Source organism: Lissotriton helveticus, chromosome 1_1 (assembly GCF_964261635.1).
Source record: "Lissotriton helveticus chromosome 1_1, aLisHel1.1, whole genome shotgun sequence".
Lineage (NCBI taxonomy): Eukaryota > Metazoa > Chordata > Amphibia > Caudata > Salamandridae > Lissotriton > Lissotriton helveticus.
This window is the reverse complement of record NC_136057.1, coordinates 333,000,073-333,018,611: the sequence shown is the minus strand read 5'-3', so window position 1 is coordinate 333,018,611 and position 18,539 is coordinate 333,000,073. Positions and strand designations below refer to the sequence as shown.

The 18,539-nt window shown below is 42.9% G+C and overlaps 1 protein-coding gene across 14 annotated transcripts in view; it reads right to left on the bottom strand.

The window, feature by feature from the left end:
• The window catches only part of LOC144804990 (V-type proton ATPase 116 kDa subunit a 4-like), a 6,844,636-nt gene that overhangs the window by 2,366,891 nt on the left and 4,459,206 nt on the right, over positions 1-18,539 (bottom strand). The gene's annotated exons all lie outside the window — the stretch shown is intronic.

Sequence of the window (18,539 nt, the reverse complement as noted above, 5' to 3'; positions counted from 1 at the left end):
TAGTGAAACGAGGCGCACACACGCACGTTATGTCGTGGTACGGTTTGCTCGCATATGGCACGATGACAATAGTCAAATGAGGCGCACACATGCACGTTATGTCGGGGTACAGTTTGCTCGCGTATGGCACGATGACAATAGTGAAACGAGGCGCACACACGCACGTTATGTCGGGGTACGGTTTGCTCGTGTATGGCACAATGACAATAGTCAAACGAGGCGCACCACGCACGTTATGTTGGGGTACGGTTCGCTCACATATGGCATGATGACAATAGTGAAACGAGGCGCACACACGCACGTCATGTCGGGGTATGGTGCGTTACACCCGCAGTTGTGAAAGCAGGGGTACGGTGCGTTGCACACGCTCACGTACTGCAACATTACAATAGTGATACGAGGGGCACACATGGCACGAATGTTTGGGTATGGTTCAAACCAGTATGTATATCAGGTTCTTGTCAGTGTATACTTACATGAGCAGTGCCTAGGTGTAGCAGGCTGTGACATAGCACAGGGCATCTGACCCTTTCCTCAATCAGTGTGACGATCTGTTGACACCTGTCATGTGTGATGGGGCAGTAAATGTAACACATCACCTTAACACTTGTCCCCTATGTATCATTCTGCACATTTAGTCATGCACCTCAACACTGGGATGGCACAGTCATCACTACGGGCAGCTGTCTCATTATTCCAGTGACTGGGGCACCTTCTCACTTGATATTTTGTCACTCAGCATGACACTATCTGACAATGTCATGTGTGTGTCATGGTAAGAGTTGCAATAGCTGTTTGTGTTGCATTAACTGCATATGTTGTTGGTGCATCTCTCATGCGTCTGTGTTATGATTGACATGATTGTCCATGTACGCACACCATGCCACATGTGCTTTTGAAAGGATTTTGTATCTGATGGCATCATACATCATTTATCCCCAGGCATACATGTCTGCATCGTGACAATGGCTGTGGTGTTGCATTCACACATGCACACCACATTTGCAATTTGTCCGATATGAAATGTTGGAGTGCCAGCATGCTGCCATATGTGTCATGGATGTCTTTCACACGCCAGACCCCATAGTGACTTGATGTGTAGTTGCAGTGTTGCAGGTGCTATGTACATTGGTATCGTTATTGGCTGACAGTTGTGCTCAATTCTTCCCAAATATGTCCTGCAGGGCACCGCCTCTACCAAGGCCTTTTCCTGACTTGGAGACCATGAGGGAACGTGATTGCATCTGACGTTACTGATTCACTCGAGAGTTAATTCAGAACTTGACGGTCAGGCTGGAACCACACCTCCAACCGCAACACAGGTATCTGACTGCGCGGACACCCAAGCTAAAGGTGATGGCAGCACTACATTTCTTTGCTACAGGTACTTTTCAATTTACCATAGCTGATGTTGGGGGATGTCCCAATCCATGTTCAGCCGTGTTCTACGTGATGTGTTAGCTGCTATGTTGCAGCACATTGATGAGTTCATAAAATTTCCAACTGCACAAGAGTTGACAGATGTCAAGGGTGACTTCTATGCCCTGGGAGGGATGCCACATGTCATTGGGTCCATTGATGAAACATGTGGCTTTGGTGCCACCACAGGCTCAGGAGCAGGCCTTCCGCAACAGGAAACATTACCACTCAATAAATGCCCTGGTTGTGTGTTTAGCTAACATGCTGATTTCCCATATTTGTGCACGTTTTCCAGGATCGTGCCATGATGCATTCATCATGAGGCGTAGCAGGGTACCACTGATGATGCTGCGGCTGCACAACGAGCTGGCATGTCTTGTTGGTGGGTAAACTCTGTTTGTCCTGTATGTCTCATTTATGTTTTATGTATGACGGCATCTCATTACACACTTTTTTGCATGATGTTTACTTGTAGGAGACGCGGGATATCCCAACATGCCGTGGCTCATGACACCGCTCCGCAATCCCAGAACAGCTGCAGACCAGCGGTACAACAATGCACACGGGCAGACCAGGCGAGTGATAGAGCGGACTTTTGGACTCCTGAAGAGTTGATTCTGGTGCCTTGATAAGACCGGTGGATCCCTCCCATACGCCCCACAAAAGGTGTGTAACATCTTCATCGTGTGCTGCATGCTGCACAATATGGCAGTTGAGGAGGCTGTGCCACTCATCCTGGATCCTGACCAGCTGGAACATCCACCCATTGAGGATGCCGGCCTTGGCCACGATGAAAGTGATGAGGAGGAGGAGGATGATATCCGGAGTCAGCTCATACGCAACTTCTTCTCTTAATGGTGAGTCACTGTGACTTATTGTACAAGTTTGTAGCATGGAGTGGCATGTGTTGCAAACTGTGTGTCCAGCCGACTGTATGGAAAGTCACTTTGATGTATGTTGTGATGTGTCGTACAAGTGCTGATGTTCTGCCACACACATTTGCACAATGAGTGATCGTGAAATGTACATGTGTACTACATTGTTGGTGTATTTTACATGACCATGCCTGTAGGATATTGATTCTCAATGTAAAGTCTTGTGTGCCTGTTATTTGCAGGTTGCTCTGCCTGTTGTCTGTTCGTGTCATCTTAGTTCTCCTGCTATTCCCCATGATGATTGCAACATATGCCAAATCAGCGTGCCATGCACAGACATGTGGAAATCTCAGTTCTGGTAAGAAATCCAAACAGGCTGTATTGGGTTGGTATGGTTTTGGAATGTGTGTGAACTGTTTCTGTGTTGAACCATACCTACCTGTCCCATTCCCATGGATCAAATTGCATGTTGCACCACTCCAATGACAGAGCAGTCACTCTTCTTGACAGTCATCTGTTGTGGACTTTTGACTCTGGTGATTGCATCAATGTGTGTATACCTTGCCCCAGACACATTGAGGCTGACACCGGTTGACATAGCGTGGGACATCTCAACAACAGGCTCTGTGTGGAATTGCGGCCTCACTGTGTGCAGCAGGACGTGTCTGGCTCAGCCCCTTTATCCTGTGTGCCAGTAAAGTTTGATCTACAAACAACCATGTTGTGAAGTTGTGGGACAGTGTATGTCAAACATGGTCTATCAACTGTCCTGTGAGTCTGTTCGTAGGGATGCATTGCCCCTTGTGCCCGTATGTCATGTCACAGTCATGGCGCTACCCCTGTGCCGGTGGAGAACACTGCTATGCAAGCCTTCTCTGTAAGTTAATGTTAACTTTCTATTCCCATGATGGCAGGTATGTAGCCCTGATGACGTCACAACGTTGTGCTGTGGCTAATGTTTACACTTCCGTGGCACCAGTCGGGTGACGTCAATCCCAGGATTCTTTTGTGCTGTGCTGCATATCCTGGTCACGGTAGGGGTGGTTTATTGGATTTGTTAATCATTTCTCTGTTTGTAGTTTGTTGCGACCTGCTTGTCATGTTAGGCATTGTAAGGCACAGTTGGTTGAGCCAATGACAGGCTCTTACAGGGCTACCTTGTGTTTAGATAATTCCCTTCCTCGTTGGTTGAGCTTCTTAGGGCTCTTGCGGGTGATGTGTCATTTGCCTTCATGACCGTCACTGATTCTCCAGAATGACTACAGATTGTGGGCTTTGTGTGAGTAGCACTGCCACACATTATATTCACTGTAAGTTTGAGCCTCATTCATACAGTGTGAATCAATATATGAGCGCATGGATCTCATTGCATTGATGCTGTCCTGGTGAGCGTTACACCCCCTTCATTTAGGTGACAAACTCTGCTACCTTTTATGTGTCCGTGTTCAATGTTCTGATCTTGTATAATTTCCAAATATGTGATCCCATTTAGTATAATGTGGCTGTTATCATACTTCGCATTTGTAAATGTTACACTGTAGGTCCTGAGGTATTCTGTCAATCTGTGACAAGAAATGTGGAATGCTTATGCTTCTTTACCTTGGTTTCAGATCTCACTCCCTGCTGATCCCATCCTCCCCTTCCCTCGCCTGATCACCCTTTTGTGTCTGTCATTTATACTCAGACCAAGGGGCTATTGGGAGATGAACCCCTTTCAGCATTGCACAACTCTGAGGCCCAAAGGTACTGACAGTACCTGGCAGTTGTGTGGCTATTGGTTTAACAGCATTACAGGTAACATCATTGCATGTCTGTTATCTTCATCAGAGCAATGCCACTGACCATGTACATTGTGCAAAGCAGCATGGCCTCATAGCAAACATGATATTTTTGTGTAGTGAATATGTTACCGACAGTACGTTGTGCATCATTACTATCACCGCAGATCTTCAGCCAGTTTCCATGATTCATCTATGTTTTTATTTACAATGTTTGTACATATGTGGTTATGTGTAATGTGGCAACATGCATGCTGTTTTTTAAATGGCTAATGGTCCATATAGTGCATGACGTACATGGTTGGGTATGTCTTGTTTAGCTGACTACCCACAACGGGAAGGCAACACCAGATAACGCTGTATGTCCTGTGACCCCCTTGTCCTTTTGGTGCCTGATCCTGTGTCCATCATATTTGTGACTGTTCAACAAGTTTCGTGCAGTGACCCATGAGTAACCACACACTCCTGCCTTTGCATACACATGTTACAGGGTGCCTTGCAATAATCTTTCTCTTTGTATACTAGTTTTTCATGGTGTGTCAACCCTTCTGTCGTCATGTGTTCAGTCATTCATGCAGCTGCCTCACCAGCAACACCACAACACCGAGTACCCTGATTCTGCAACACACACACACCTCCAAGATGTCCCTCCAGCCATCCATTCTTAAGGCATTCCACAACTTGTCTATGCCACTGTTGCACCAACTACGTGCAAAAGGCAGGACCATCAGCACATGCAGCATGCACAATGCAGGACCCTCTGGGCCTTCCATGACTCAGGTAACACAACAGATTCATGCTCCAGCCACCCTCCACCCAGTATAGGCCACACATTCATCCACCTGTGATCAGGCAACCCATAGGTGCACACATTACACCTTTGCAGGCTGTGTGTGCGACTCATACTGCCAACACCATGCTGCACCACATAACAGTGCATGTCCGTACAACGAGGTCATGTGCCTCAATACTGCACACACGCTAATTCCACCACCAGCCCATTGTTATCTGTCAACTCATCAACACAATAGCCCACACATCGCCTTCATTCATGTGACCTGTTTGTCCACAACCTCAGCAACTTCTTCAACATTGCCATCACAGCCAGATAGTGGAACACCCGCAGGGACCAGAACAAGATTCCAGGAGTATGATTTGCCAGACTCTACGAGGTACACCCTCTGAGTAACATACAACACCAAGGACACACTCCGCATTGCCAAACTTCTTCTGCACTTCACCTTTCACACCAACAGCCGGCCCACCCTCATTGTAGCTATCATCAACAGCTCTCCAAGCCTACACCCACATATCTCCATAAGCCATCTAGTATCATATTAATAGTCATTAATTGGGCACACATTTAACCCGACGGGCTGTTCTAGCCTTTACTCAAGATGGGCAGGAGTAACGGGTGTCTGCAGGCATCCGGATTAGTGGCCAATCTGAGGTACAGGTTGCAAATGGTGTACAAATGTTGTTTGGGAATCTTATCAAGGATGTTGTATTGCTGTGCGGGAATGGGGTCCATAGGGGAACTGGATTGACACATCTGCTAATCGAGCAGAGAGGCTTCACCATTAATTGTGTAAAAATCTGAGACTACTGAGCTTGGAATCAACACTGTAGTGTAGTTCCTATTATCCCAATAGGCTCTGCGCATTGGAATAATATCTTCAATAGTATAGACCTAGGGCAGAGGTTAACTAGGTCTTCTACCGACGATATTAGACTTAAAGTTTTGTGTTTGTGCCAGCTAGCTCAGAGTTCACTAGAAACTTTCTTGAATAGGCAAGGAGGATTTTAACCTCCCTGGATAGACAAGAAGGGATTTAGTTTCTGACAACCATAGAACATGACAACTTTGCTCTCCCCTAATCAAGAGTGTATCTCTAGAGTCGTGTGAAAACAAAAGACAACCTATTTTACTCAGTCAGTTCAATGCATTCTTAGTTTCACCAGATTGTAGAGAAAAGGAAGAGACGGGCGTGTTCAATAAAAGATGTTATTTATTGATCAGTCTCTTTTCTCATACAAGAGAAATGAATCGCTATTATTGCAATACTTGTAGTTAAGTAAAGTGCATACAGTAAAGACAGAATTATAACATAATACTGTAAAAGCATTGATATGGTTTCTGAGCCATATGATACTTTAAAATGGATAAAATATATACATACATATATACATTTGACTAATCGTACTCAACTGGTGCTTCTAACCACGCCTACCCCAGTGTACCTGACCTAAGCCTAATACGTGGGCGGGAGTAGATAAGTAGCAGTTTAAGTTAAGTTTGTTTGCCAAGGGACTGATTCGAGAATTCTCTGCAAGGGGTTATTCAGTTCTGTACCTGAGATCTAGAATGATGGAGGGCTGGTATCTCTTATCCCGGGTCTTGATATTCCAGCTGCCTGCGAGGGCTGCTTGGAAGCGCCGGAGCTGGATTTCTCAGCAGGAGAAAGGCAGCGTCTCGTTCTCAGCGCGTCAGGAAGGCGGGGCAGTGCCTGTGGGCTTCGCTCTCTGCTGGGCTCCTCAGCACGTCTCGCTGCTCCGATCTCGTCACCACCGCATGTGTTTGCTTAAGGCAATGTCGGTAATATTTATACCTGAAAGGTGCCGAGATTGACGTAAGGATGGACATATATACGTCAATAAGGATGTCATATGAACGGGCTCGTTCGCACATTCTTTTGCTGAAGTTCTCGGTGAAATCAAAACAATGGTTATGGGAATTTCCCAGGTTGCTGTAGGTTTGATTTATTTTGAGAACTCCGTATGCCTTATCAGGGGCTGGAGGAATATCGCTTGTCTAATTAGATGGCATGCGTTATGACCTAATCAGATAACGCGCTTCTGTGCCGTGGTGTGGCTTAATCAGATAACGGTTTTTGCACCGTTAGATGGCTGCTAGTTAATTATTACCCGGACCAGGGTCAGGAATAGGGGAATCGATACAGTACCTATAGGAATACATCACACCCACTCCACGTAGACTATGTCCATATTTACAAATCTAGGCATAGTGAAACCAGTAGCGTTTGTGTATATCGTACCACCCCAAAATACATTCATATGTATCCTGAAAATTTTGAAACATAATCACATGTACTATCACGTGTACTATATGCACAAGCAGTCTAATAATGCTAAACATATAACACATATTTCTAAATTTAGCATGAATAAATGCGAAAACCACACATGAAATGGCTCTTAATACAGAAAAAAAGTGCGAGACCATTTCATCACAATCATAAAGTTATGTATAATAGTGCTAGAGGATAGCGAATGTCTCGTGACTACCTAAAATAGAAATGTAGTTCTCTAAGAATAATGTCTACTTTAAGCAGAAGATAAGTGTCCCAAAAATCGTAAATATTTTTGAATTGGGAAAAAAGGTTCTTGCAGTCTGAAAAACTGATGAGAAAAATTTTTCATATCGCTTTTTAAATGTTGAAGGCCAAATTCAGGATGTAGGGAACTCCGAGTTCTAGTTTGCTCAAAGTTATTCCTGCTGCTCTGGTGAAAACATCATATCATTTAGACTGTTGAAAAAACTGTCAACAGCTTCTTGCGTAAGTTCCACTAATTCGGAAAAGGTTGTTACCATGCATTCATGAGCCTGAGCATGATTGCCTCCATTGATGTTTTGATCAGCATAGCTGACTGAAGGTCGTACTTGATCGATGCTGCTTTCATCTTGTACTTCACTACCCCTCAATCGTAGTGGTGAAGTCTCCACGAATGCCGTCATCAGGATTGGTAGCCGCTGGGGACAGCACAATGCATGAGCCGTTACCGGACCCAACAAGGTATCTGCGTCCATTGGCACATCCGATTGTAGTGCCAGACAGGTGTCCAACACGCATTCTTCGCCACATAGCAAGCACCTTAATACAGGCATAACACAACTTTGCCACATTGGTCTAAATGAAAGAGACCAAGTCATGTTCAGGTCTCTAAGCCGGGATAGTCCAAGGATTTTAGTTACCCGGTCCCGGTAGCCAATGGCTAGGATCATTTCTTCCCTTGTCGCAGGTGTTTTGTCTGTGACATGGTTTGCCATAGCGAAATAACAGGATCAAAAATAGAATACCCGCTACTAGTCCCAAAAGGAGTGGAAGTCCGCCAAAAATGGAATGGACAAAGTCTGGAAAAATACCCAGGATGGCTTTGAATGGAGTTAAAGCACCCGAAAACACTGCTTTAAATACACTGGAGACACCAGTGGTATCAGAAATATTTAAGATTTCGTTCAGTATTTCTGCGAAATGTATGGGGGAATTAGTTGATAATAATGAATGAATCTCTTCTGTTGTCCTTGCAACTTGGAGATCATACGTTTCTTTTGATGACGTGAGCCTGGTCGGCGTCTGTAGGAGCACAGTCTTCATTCTGCTTAAAGTATCTATTCGAATAGAAGCAATTTTCAAATCGGGCCATAACCTTGCCTCCCTGTCTGGAGAATCGTTTGGGAACAAAACTCGTTCACAGCACATGACCTTCCTAGTCACGGTTATGAGATAAGGTTTTCCGGGCAGCAAACTACAACATCTGCGATCTACTATTAGAATGTAACTCCCGTTCGAGAGTCTCCTAAAGAATGGTTCTATTCGTGTTGCAGGTGTGCCTAGCTGATAACATGAAAGGTTATTTGAAGTCCCTTCACAGGCTCCATGCAAGCTAATACCCTGACACAGAAGTGTACCACTTAGTGATCTTGCACAATTATTGCCACTGAGAAACACTTTCTGGCCTTTATTACTGACACATTCGTGTGTATAGGGCAAGTTCCATATTGACTTAATGTATCCTTTACCCAACCTTTCATACTGGCCTGCCTGTATATATTTTTGGCAGAATTGAAACTGGAAAGTAGTTATCGGAATATTTATTATTCCATGTATTATCCATTCAATGACAGGTCGTTCTGACATTGTCAATGGTAATCTCTCAAGTTTTTCAATGCTCAGAATTGTATAGTCAGCACCCTTCTGTGCCAAACTGATTTGTTTATCAGTAAGGTTAAAGATATTAAATAATGACGTTGTGTTGATTAAACGCCAAGGCACATAGCCAGAACACAGATTTTGTAACGTCCAGCCAAGCTGTACAATAGAACGCAATTGGGACTGACCGTGTTGTAACATCAGTAAGTCTTGCGATATTATATCGATTGCTGAAGACACAATGCTGTCCAGAGAATATATTCTGGAGGACAGAGTTATTAACCCATTGTCCACCACAGAAAGTGATTTTTCCAAATTAATACGTTCAATTTCCCGTATTTTTTCTGCTGTCTCAATTTGAGTTACTTTCCAAACTTCGTTATAAGCTGCATATATAGAGGCCGCTATGAAACGTTTTTGACGCTGTTTGCGTGGTCCCAATATGAAATCACGCAAGTCAGCACCTTCTGTAAGTAAAGTTAGGTGTTGTTTAATTTCAGCCAGTGTGGACGTTTGTAGCCATTGAAGGCAGAGCTTGCCCATGCTGTAGGTGGTTACTATCCCTGGATGTTGTCTTTGAGAATATCTAGGTTCTGGCCTAGTCAATGTGAACCCCTGTTTTTTGTTCAGGAATCTGTCTTGACAGTTATTTGTATCTGTGGGCCAGATCAACCATTTTTTCCATTCAGGATGTGTTCTGTTTTGGTTTAATATATGGTTTACGTCTATCTCATCATCTATGGAGCTATTACTGTTCACTGTTGGCTTTGGAATAGACGGTTTGTTCAAATCTTTGATTTTTGCTAAGCCAAGACAGGTAGTTTGTTGAATAGTGTCATTCAAGAATATAATTTGTTCTGGGATCATGCAGGCTCTAAACAATGATTCTATACCTTGTACTTGCCAATCTCTTGTACCCCAAACAGTTTTTGCTTCAATATTATTGTTCCAGAAATCAAACCCAAATGTATTCATTTGTTCAAAGAATGAATCGGAATATATCAATTTTGTGTTTGTAAGCATGGTCTTCATACCTGTCTTATTTGACAATTCGAAATAAAATGTTTCTGGATTACTTGTGTTAAACCCTGAAAAGTATGAATATTTATCATAAAATATTTTTGAGCTGTCTTTTGAAGGAGTAGCACAATGTTCCCATTGGTTATAATTTAAAACATTTCTAGGTTGTGCAGATTTATGTAGATAATGGTTACCATAGTGGTTATAGCAGAACATCTGATCATAATTAGACGAACCCTGCAAATAATCATGTTCTGTAAATTTAGCAGGCATCACAAGATCAGACATCATATCATTAATACTTTCAAAGTCCCAATCATCAGCAAATGAGCTCGGTTTTACAAAGTCACTCAATGAGATCTTGAATTGGTGTGGATACTTCAGGATTTCAACCGGAACATAGATTTCATAATCAGTTTTGTCCCATGCTACACCGCCTGGTATAGGATTGGCTGTGAAGTTCACTGAAGAAAGTTCTCTTTTTTCGATGTGTGAAGATGTGTGTGGTTTAAGGACCAAGTTGATTTTCTGGCTTGCTGTGTCCATTTTAGCATATTTTCCTTCAATGAAATGTCCCAAGCATAGTACCATGATGAGCCAAAGAATGAGGATAAATGCACCGAAGGCTACCCAAAACTTAATCCATGGAGAAATCAGATAGGTTTCTTTCAGCTGTTGAAAAAGTTCCTTAGCTTTGTCTTTAAAAGTTTTTGTTGATGGCTGTTTCTTTGCTTCACTCAGGTCTTCAGATGAATCATCGAAGTTGATGAAGTAGCCGGATGCTGTTCTGTCAATTGTTCCAATTGTTTTGGGATTTTGCTTTGTTTCATTAGCAAAGTCTGCAGTTACATCATCATAGGTTGTTGTTTCTTGATGAAAAGTTTTAATTTGGGTTTTAAGAGGTTCAAGTTCCATTGCTTTGTTGCATAGTCCTTGTTGATTCACTGTAGTTTTTCCAAATGTGATCAGTCTTCCAGTTTGAGCCTCTGTATTCGTAGCAAACATTGGTGTTCTGCTACTTCTTGGGAGTCCACTTGGCCTACTGTTTGTTATCGGCCACATGATTGTGGTTTAACCAGGTCGATCGATACAACTCGGTTCTCCTTTTTACCAGCAAGGGGCGGTAGTACTACTGATCTTGTCCCGTTGACAGACAAGACAGGAACTGCTTTTCTGTAAGAAGGCCCAAATTCCTTCTTTACCGCGATCTTCTCTCTGACTAGATCCCCGACTTTTGGAATCCAGACAGGCCTTGCTGGGACAGGTGGTTTCTCTTCAGTGGTTGTTGGCTGTTGTTTCAACTTTATGTTGCTCAGGTCTTTTCTTGTTTCATTTAAGTCCTGCAAAATAGCCAAACGATCTTTGATATCAAAGCTTTTGTCTTTAACCACTGAAGTCTGACTATCAAGATCTTGGATCATCATTCTAGTTCCGAACAATAGTTCGTACGGACTGAACCCTTTCAGAGAATTCCTTGGCAGGTTATTTAGACTACGTTGGACACTTATTAAATGTTTGACCCACCCAGCACCCGAACCTAATACCTTTTCCGTTATAGATTGCTTTATGTCTTGTTTTTTTCTTTACACCATCCCGTATCCCTCAGGAAGGAAGTGAGAAGAGTCCCGCTATGCTGTGCTCATTTGGTCATGCTTCTCTTTAAGCCTGAGGGCTAAAGGGGAACACATTATTCAAAACGTAGCATGCTTCTAGCGTATATGCCATTATAGACTTGCAAATCCTTGTATAACAGTCCAGGCGTCAGCCGAGCGCTGGGGTCTACATCATAAGTGAAAATTAGTCTTCTTATGTTAATATAACGCTTTTTCGTGATGGGTACATTCTTATTGTTGATGTTTTTCTGGAGCGAAGTGCCATGGCAAAAGTCCTCCTCGCTCGCCACTGCGATCTCTATTGCAGTCTGGGCAGTTTTTTACAAAAATGTGATGATGCAGGCTCATGCCTGGCCACCAGTACACTGATTGTAATTCTTCCAGAGAATCTTTTAGCTTAAGGTGTCTGAGACCCTCACCCATATGTGCGTCTGCTATTAACAAGCCTCTCCTGTCCGTGTTTGGAATTACTCTATCCCCCACTCCAGGGATTCGAGCAAAAGGGACTGAGTTTGCATCGATTATGTATGTATAATTGAGTGGATAATTGATCGGTAGCACCGAGCAGTCGCCTTTTGATGACGTTTTCACCGCCAGCACAGTTTCACCGTCAATGTGTTTTACTGTACGCTTTTTTGTAGCTACGGAAGCCGGTTTAGTTGCTCCCGCTGTGGCTGTCTCAGCCAATGAATTCCCTGCAACGTGAACGCCATCACGCTGATGACTCAGTGAATGTATCACGTGAGTTTTTGGTAGTTCTTTCTTTAAAAGAACTAATTGTTCCCAAAGTGCTTTCTGCTTTATTGTGGCACCTGTGTCATCTTTGTAACCGTTTTGAATCCATTTCTGCAAATCGTTATTTGTATGTTTTGACGCAGTAATACGAATCGCACACAATAAGTGTCGGGAATTCGCGATCGGCATTATCTAGCGCCATTTTTAATGAAATTATTTCAGTTTGTTGTTCTGAATTATTTTCCACTGAGTGTGTTTTTGTAAGTAGAGGTCTTAATTTACCTCCGCGCCACACTTCTTTTACAATTTCGCATGTGGCGTTGTAAGCCAGCTCTCCCCAAACTGAGGGTTGAGCATGCCCGTCTGTATATATTACACAGGCGTACTGTCGTAAAGGCAGAATGTCGATTGGCAGAGGGTATTCTCTCTCATATTCTAGATATTTTAATTCTTTCATTTCTGGGTCAAAATAGTATTTTACTTTGTCTGTAGCAACAGAATTTACCCATTGTATCCATTCTGGATTTAGTGCAGTTGTCGGTAAATTACATGGTGTTGTTAATGCCTCAAAAGCTGATTCTGCTGTTCTGACTGTAACCTGTCTACCGTCTGCTTGGTATTTTTCTTTTGCTACAGCTGTTTGAACCGCTTGAACAATATTTTCTTTAATGCTGAACCTTTTTTCAGCTTCTGTGTACAAATGTGATTTGTATGCTGTTGGTACCTTCTCTCCCTCATTAGAGGTCAGGTATGTGAATCCGCATCTTCCTGGGATGACTCGAATCACAAGGTTGCGTGTGTTGTCACGTGTTTGTAATTTTGTTTTAACTAACATATCTGTTTGTAAAGATCTCAAAATTTCTGTGTGTTTTTTAGTCCAATTGATTCTTTTAAAATCTGGTTTTATTAGATCATAGAGAGGTTTAATTCTCTCTGCATAATTTATGATGTAAGTTCTTCCGAAGTTTAGGAAGCCTAGAATTGATTGTAAGTTTTTCAGTGTTCTAGGTGCTTGGATTACAGCACATTTCTCTAGGAAATTGTCGGCCAGGCTTTTGCCTTCACTTGATAGTTCATATCCTAAAAACAGGACTGTTAGATGGGCAATTCTTGACTTTTTAAAGTTGAATTTGTAACCCTCTGCTGCGAACCCAAGTATTATGGTGTTCACTCTCTTCAAGTGAGTATCCAAGTCATCGTCTGTTAGATAGATGTCGTCGACATAAGATAATGCCTCGTCATCATATGTTTGTAGTAATTCTGTTACTCTCGCTGAGAATAATCCTGGGCTGTTTTTGAACCCCTGGGGCAAACGACAGAATTTTTTTTGCGTGCCATTTATTGAGAACGCCGTCAAATATCTGCTCTCTGGTGCTATATTTTGACAAAAGAATCCATTAGAAATGTCTCAGATTGTTTTGTATTTTTTGCGCACTATGTTATTCATTAGTGCAGCACTATGTGAGTTTTGTACCGCAAATGTTTTGCAACATGAGTTAAGGTGTCTGTAGTCCAAAACAAGACGATATGAATTGTCTGGCTTGGAGACAGGAAACAAAGGGTTGTTCATTTGTGAGGTGCAAGTTTCAATCACCCCCTGGTATTCAAGTTGATCTAGGATCTCTTTTACCTGTTTTTTAGCTTCTTGTTTAATCGGGTACTGCCTCTGTGCAGTAGGTTGTGATTTTAACTGGATTTTGTGAGGAGGAGAGTCCTCATCCCATCCCACATGATTTTTATATAAGGCAGGGGCTTGAGCTACTGCCCACTTTCTTGCAAGTGTATATTTTTTATGTATTGGAATATGGTTTGAGAAGGCAGGCATAATTATTTCTTCGCCATGTGGGCACTCCCTGACAAACTCTGGAGGCCAGTCTCGTTCAGCTAGAAGGATGTCATAGCCCTTGGAGAGATTATCCCAAAATAGACCCCTTATTTTTCTAGTCTTATCCCCTTCTATACGCAATGTTATTTCATATATTTTATGAGGTTTGCTAATTCTGGTATCTACAGTTTCCACCTGAATGTATTCATTCGTGTCCACTGTCTCCAGATGATTCATAAGGACTTTGCGAGCTATGCTCACTTCTGCTGCGCTGTCTAGCATTGTCTGAGCCCATTCTCCGTTTTTCAGCTGTGTCCTCAGTATTCTCGGCATTGTTGATTACTTTAATACTGGCTACCTTCTTTTTTGGAAATTGTAATTTTTTATTCTGATGAGCAGGTTCTTTGTCTTTGGACTTGACGTGCTCTTCCCTGTGTTCTGATCGTCCTCTTCTTTCCGATTTCTGCGAGGAAGTCTGAAAAGATTGAGAGGGACGTGTATCAATATCTTGATATCTATCAGTTTTTTTTATATTTTCCCTATTTCTAAGGTTGTATTTTTTCACAGAGGGCTCCCTTTGGGGAGACTTGCATCCTTGATCAGGAGATCTTTCTCTCCGCCGAGGAGACCTTCCTCTGGACTGGAATCTTTTTTCTTTAGGATTGGATTGTTTATTTCCATCCCAGCTCTTTTTTTGATTGTTTAAATTATTTTTTATAAATACCTTTTCAGGACTTTCAACTAGTTGGGGTTTCACTGGTATTCCACCCAAACTATCTCTTCCTAGTTCTTCATAGGATTTTTCTATGATTCTGGCAATTTCAGATGGTTGGTCTGCTATATTTGTTTCTTTTAACCTTTGGCGAATCGCCACATTTGCTGCTTTTCCCTTTATGTTGGCTAATAATATTGCAGAGACCTGCTTGAAATCTTTCAGTAGTTTCATACCGAGAGTTAAAGCGGGTTCTGGACCGTATTCATCTTGAATCTGTTTTAGCACATCTGGTATTACTGAAATGGATGGTACACCATGTGTTTTTGTGTAAATGGAAGCAAAGACTGTTCCCCAAGTGTCACAGTCCTCCACATGTGGTGCGATTCCCATTGGGAGACAGATAGTCAGAATCCTATGTTTCTCAACAGGGGTGGTATCTGGAAACACCGCCTCTATTTGAGTGATTTTTTGTGCTAGCCAGAAAGGAATTTGCTCCCGTTTTGCGGGTACTTTACCTAGACAGGACTGTATGTTCTGAGGTGTAATTTTATTTGTGTTCCCCTGATGATTGGTCAGCTGTGGAATTTTAATAGCTGGTTGGATTGTTGAAGTCCGCATTACATATTGGACTAATTGTCTATGTATTTTTATTAATTGTTTTAGCTGTGCTAAAAGCTCTGGTGCAGGCATTTCTTCAATGTCTGGATGTGGTGTATATCCGGCTAGGACCGGCCACGTTGCTCCTGGTCTACCTAGTGGACCGAGCCTGGTGATGTGATTATCATGTTTTAGGGCGCCATGAAACAAGAGCAGGTGCTCTTGGAATTTGAGTGGTATTTCCACTTCCTCGAAAGGAGTGTACTCACTAGGAGGTTCCTCTATTTTGTAATAGTGGAAGTCCTTTGTTACAGCGTTTGCTGCTGGAAAGTTTATCCATGAATAGAATACCTCTGTCTGCCGATATTCGTGTGCCTCAATTACGAATATGACTGTACCACCTCTTGGTGTCAGTCCATTTTCTATAAGTTTTAGAGTTATAGATTTCCTTATGTTGACCGGGATGAGTATTGCATCTGGGTAATTTTCCAGCAGAGTATTGTCTGCTACTAGGAGTTCAGCTGCTAGTCTGACTGTCTCCCTTTCTTCTTCACTTTCTGTCATTTTACTGACAGGAAGGTTATTCTGTTTGTTTGCAGATCAGGTTTCTATGGAAACAAAGATTAGATGCACAATATTTTGGAACAGTGTATCCTTCAGCGTTGAATTAACCAAGAACCATACATAGGAGTCTCCTCCTGCGAGGTTTGGCGGATATGACCTTTCACCCACTCCAGACGTCTTTGGAGTATTATAGGAAAAAAAGGGGTTCTGTGTGAAAAAGCACGACTGAGTTACTCTAATGTCTTGCGTTAGTTTTATCGCCTATCCAAACGTTGGGCGCCAAGTAGTGTAGTTCCTATTATCCCAATAGGCTCTGCGCATTGGAATAATATCTTCAATAGTATAGACCTAGGGCAGAGGTTAACTAGGTCTTCTACCGACGATATTAGACTTAAAGTTTTGTGTTTGTGCCAGCAAGCTCAGAGTTCACTAGAAACTTTCTCGAATAGGCAAGGAGGATTTTAACCTCCCTGGATAGACAAGAAGGGATTTAGTTTCTGACAACCATAGAACATGACAACTTTGCTCTCCCCTAATCAAGAGTGTATCTCTAGAGTCGTGTGAAAACAAAAGACAACTTATTTTACTCAGTCAGTTCAGTGCATTCTTAGTTTCACCAGATTGTAGAGAAAAGGAAGAGACGGGCGTGTTCAATAAAAGATGTTATTTATTGATCAGTCTCTTTTCTCATACAAGAGAAATGAATCGCTATTATTGCAATACTTGTAGTTAAGTAAAGTGCATACAGTAAAGACAGAATTATAAAATAATACTGTAAAAGCATTGATATGGTTTCTGAGCCATATGATACTTTAAAATGGATAAAATATATACATACACATATACATTTGACTAATCGTACTCAACTGGTGCTTCTAACCACGCCTACCCCAGTGTACCTGACCTAAGCCTAATACGTGGGCGGGAGTAGATAAGTAGCAGTTTAAGTTAAGTTTGTTTGCCAAGGGACTGATTCGAGAATTCTCTGCAAGGGGTTATTCAGTTCTGTACCTGAGATCTAGAATGATGGAGGGCTGGTATCTCTTATCCCGGGTCTTGATATTCCAGCTGCCTGCGAGGGCTGCTTGGAAGCGCCGGAGCTGGATTTCTCAGCAGGAGAAAGGCAGCGTCTCGTTCTCAGCGCGTCAGGAAGGCGGGGCAGCGCCTGTGGGCTTCGCTCTCTGCTGGGCTCCTCAGCACGTCTCGCTGCTCCGATCTCGTCACCACCGCATGTGTTTGCTTAAGGCAATGTCGGTAATATTTATACCTGAAAGGTGCCGAGATTGACGTAAGGATGGACATATATACGTCAATAAGGATGTCATATGAACGGGCTCGTTCGCACATTCTTTTGCTGAAGTTCTTGGTGAAATCAAAACAATGGTTATGGGAATTTCCCAGGTCGCTGTAGGTTTGATTTGTTTTGAGAACTCCGTATGCCTTATCAGGGGCTGGAGGAATATCGCTTGTCTAATTAGATGGCATGCGTTATGACCTAATCAGATAACGCGCTTCTGTGCCGTGGTGTGGCTTAATCAGATAACGGTTTTTGCACCGTTAGATGGCTGCTAGTTAATTATTAACCAGACCAGGGTCAGGAATAGGGGAATCGATACAGTACCTATAGGAATACATCACAACACTACTGATTACTCCTCAGACATTGGAGTACTACATCAGCACACAGATCCGCACCTACACAGACTACATGGGTCAGAGGTAGAGCAAGTCCTGGCTGGATGAGATGCACACCAACATCCAGCATTGGTACGTCAACGTTTGCATCCAATTCCCCAAGACAACACCATCACTACCTCATGCTGCAATTCCCTCCACATGCAGGAAATGATCTTCAGATAGATCCACTCCTAGTCAAGACAGACAGCCACCCAGGTCCACAACACCAGGCAGCTGTACTATGGCAACAACATCTATGCAGGAACAAGAGCCATACTCCAGCAGTACTTGTGCACATACAGGGTGCATGCGCACACATCATCCTCAACTTTCCCTGCCACAGCCACATGACCGTCCACCTTAGATACATACAATAGTCCCACAGTCAACTGCAGGAACACCTACATACTCCTCCTCCACACTCAGTAGGCACTCCTCAACCCAAAACAATAGTAGCTGAAATATGTACATCTGCCAACCTACACCCTGTTGCCCAAAGTCCGTCCAGCCACCGTTGCCCTGGGGACCATTCATCACATCCACAATACAACTGCATGTGGGTGATAGTTCTCCCACCTAAACAAACAGACATGGTACTCCCTCCCTGGACACCTACACATTACACATGACCTCTACACATTCATGGGACTGTTCCGTAACTGTCTGTCATAGCAGTATGGCAAGCCACCACCTCCCCTCAGCAGATAGTAACCATCACAGGTGAGTATTGCCCTCCATGTATGTAGTTGATGATACATTGTGACCTATG